At 47.0% G+C, this 3,760-nt stretch overlaps 1 protein-coding gene across 1 annotated transcript in view; it reads left to right on the top strand.

Moving 5' to 3' along the window:
• ANO2 (anoctamin 2) overlaps positions 1–3,760 on the top strand; it is a 321,678-nt gene that overhangs the window by 242,728 nt on the left and 75,190 nt on the right. The gene's annotated exons all lie outside the window — the stretch shown is intronic.

The raw sequence follows: 3,760 nt of genomic DNA, 5'->3' as shown, positions 1-3,760 counted from the left end.
CTCTTTCCTGCCATGGCAGGGGGTCGGACTAGATGATCTGCCCAGGTCCCTTCTGACCCTAGAAACTATGAAACTATGCAGGGTTAGTTTGACTTAAGTGTCAAACTGTGTGTGTGTGTGTGTGTGTGTGTGTGTGTGTGTGTGTGTGTGTGTGTGCGCGCGCGCACACACACACACACACACACACAATGGTCACCTGATCTAATTTAGTTCACCCACATGCAGACCTAACACTTAGATCAACCTAAGTATGGTTAGGTAGATCTAAGTGCTGATCCGTACATATGTACAAGAAAATTAGATTAGGCAAAAATGGCCAGCCTAATCTACTTTTAATTCCTCCAGGAGGTGAACTATGGAGATCAGACTAACCTGGGCCCAATCTAACCCTACTATGTGTACCAGTGCAGTCCTGGACCCACCAGGCCTCCACCCCTGTGGATTTGCCATCCCCCCCCCGAACACACTAATCTCTATTGTAGATCTGCTAGCACCTCCCCCTCCCCCATTCTGATTTACTTAGATTACATTTCTGGGGTGGCTTCTGGCATTGTACAAAAGGGGGACCTGATCTACAATTACACAGCTTAAAGTGAGCCGTGTGTGTGTGTGTGTGTTTGCAGCACAGCCCCAGAATGGGAAAGCCCAGCTACTTGTCTAAGCCCCTGGGCTGTGCTTTTTCTACCCCTATCCCTGACCATGAATGGACCACTGTTTTACTTCTTTAGTGTTTTTTCCATTTAGTGAAATAGATTGACACAGTAAAATAGATCTCTCAGTGTCAAAAAAAACCCTGCCATGCTGCAAATTAGTGAACAGATGCACATGCACTGCATGAGGTTTGTGGTGCCTCAAACCAGTTTGAGGCAGCACAAATCGCACTTGAACACTCGTGAGGACACACCCTGGAGGGTTTTGCCTTCCTTTCTAGCAGGATGCATGGTCCTATTAGATCTTTTGAGCTTATTTTAATAAACTACTTCTTGTCCTTCTTAGTTGCAAGACATTGCAATTGTCTTTGTCTCCCTGCTTTACCAGTAGCAAGTTAGGGTGTTTTTGATGTTTTCAAGCATTGTGCTTGATAGTATGCAAGAGTGTTGGTCACAAAAGTTTTTAAGAGGAGGTTAGACTAGTGGTTTTCAACCTTTTTAGAATAAGGGAATTAAACTGAAGAAAGTATAAGAATATAAAATGCCCAAGATTCTAATAGTCAACAATTATGAAAAGCGACTGATCAGGTGGTTATTGTAACAACAAAGAGGCTCAGTTGTACGTTAACTTTGACATTGGATGAAGGAATCCTTAGACGAGACATCTGGAGCTCCTGGTAATAAAAGTAAACTACTTCAGACCTTTGTTGGGAAAGACAGCAAATAAATAAAATAAATAAATATATAGACATCTCTGATAATCATTCTCAAAATATAGTTCTTCTGAGGTCTTGCAAGAAACAGCATCCAAGCAAATAGTATAGCTTATTTATGTTCTAAAATGGATAAGGGTTAACTTTAACATTTTCTATTGATATATTGAAATTCAGTAAGAGCTTCATGAAAACTTTAAAATTCCAGAATTGCAGTTAAATTTCAAATTGGGGAGGGTTTTATAATAACAATTTTAAGTTTGTTAAAATTTAATTTCAACTGGGGTGGGTAATTCTCCTTCTAGGAACAAAACTGGAGGTTCCTAACTTGCCCCTACACCCAGGGTCAGACTGATCACCATATTTGGGGTCAGGAAGAAGAAGGAATTTTACTCCATGATCACATTGGTATGGACTGTGGGGTTTTTTGCCTTTCCGTATAGTGAAGGATGTGGCCTTCTACCCAGGATCTCTTGAGTGTATATTGACAACATTTTATAGAAGGAGAATATTGGCTGCGTGTTTCCCCTGCTTGACCTGTGGCAGGCTTGCCAATTCAGCCCAGCTCAAACGGGCTTGGAGAATCTTCGTTTTCATTGGTGGAACCTGTCCACCAATCAGGTAAGGGCTGGGGGGGCGGCCCTGCCCCTTCCACAGAAGGGGGGGCAAAGAGCCTCCAGGACCTGATTGTAGCCTGCATTCTGCAGGTCCAACAGGACTTTGGGGGCAAAGCCTCCGATGCAGATAAAAGGAGCTGCATGCCCAGCATGAGGGGGAGAAGACGCGTCCGAGGAACGGAGAAGAAGGAAGAAGAATCAGAGAAGAGCTGGGAGAGCTGCCCAGTAGGTGTTTCCAGTTGCCCTGAAGAGCCCCAAAGACTCATTCACCAGGACCCATGCCTGAGCCCATTTGGTGCACAGCATGGCATACACAGCTGAGACCCTGGGAGCTTCTTGAGGCCGGGCTGCGTAGGTCTGCAACCACTGACAAGCAGCCAGGGTACAGTGCACGTATCGGTGCACAGGGCTCAGATCCTGGGAGCCACAAGAGGTGTCTCGGGTCTGCAACCCCTGGCAAGCAACCAGGGCGCAAGTACAGGCAATGTGGCACAGAGAGTCTGGGAGCTGCCTGAGTCCCAGTGCTGCACAAGGCTGCCCAGGCCTCCAACCCCTAGCACAAAGCAAAGTGCCCACTACACACAGTGGTGGATGTGGCCCTAAGCTGGCTACAGTGGAGCCGGGTGGCAGGAAAGCCCAGCAAGGAGTAGAGCTCAACCTGGAGGACAGGAGGCAGCCCTCCAGGACTCTGGAATAGTAAGTTACTCTGGAGAGAGGGTCCCCAGAGGGGAAGGACCCCCAGGGTTGTGAGGGGGCACCACATGGGCTGCTCCTGGGTGATAGGGGGTGATTAGGAGTCTTTGAAGTCTCCCTCTTCTTTTCTTTCCCCCAACCTCCTTTCCTGTAGTGGTACCTCAGGAGTGGGGCCCCTGCCCTAGAGGGTACTCAGGTAGCCTAAGGATTGTTTATTATATTCGTAGAGTGTCTTATATTTCATGTGAATAAGTTGAAGTAATAGTTTGTATATTAACAGAGTTTAAGGCTGCCTGATCAATATCCTTTGTTCTGGGTTGTTCTATTGTCCACTTGTATTTCTGAATAATAATTGGGTGCCTATCTATCTATCTATCTATCTATCTAGAGATAGAGAAAGAGAGATATATTGTATAGGGTTTATTGTTTTGTAATTTTTTACATGTTTATGTATATATGTCTATATCCTTACCTTTTTATGGTTTTGTTGTAATAATACATTTGTATATAGTAGGGCTTTGTGAATTGAATCACCACCCAAAGCTTCAGAGGAAATTTGGCTCGATTCGGTGGCCGAATCTCTGAATCTGAATCAAATCAGGGGACCAATTAAAAGGTCCAAATCCATTCAAAGCTCTTCGAATCTTTGGAAAAGATTTGGAAAGCTTTTATGATTTGGACAGTCCCCAGGGGCTGCAGCAGGGAGCTGCAGCCAACTCTGAGCTGGTAAGTACTAGAGGTGGGGGAGGGGGGACCCCTGCCAGCCCCCAGCCCCTGCCTGCCCCAGCTCCGGGCCGTTTAAAAAAACAGCCCTGGTGCTTACCGGGTGCTGCCAGGCCGGAGGACAATCCCCACTGCCCCAGACTGGCCCACACTGCATGAAGTGCTCTGCACAAGCCCCTGACCCTACCTCGCTCCTCCAGCCCAACCCGGCCCATGGCTGCCCCACCTGACCCAGCTCCAGCCCTTTAAGAAAAAAAAAACCTAGAAAAGCCCTGGGACTCTCCGCTCCTGCTGGCGGCCTCAGGGCTTCAAGGGGCTCATGTAGAGCCCCCCGTATGGTGCAGGGTAGCAGGGGACAGCAGGA

Source organism: Alligator sinensis, unplaced genomic scaffold (genome assembly GCF_000455745.1).
Source record: "Alligator sinensis unplaced genomic scaffold, ASM45574v1 scaffold35_1, whole genome shotgun sequence".
NCBI classification, from domain to species: domain Eukaryota; kingdom Metazoa; phylum Chordata; order Crocodylia; family Alligatoridae; genus Alligator; species Alligator sinensis.
This window is presented reverse-complemented; position numbering and strand designations above follow the sequence as displayed.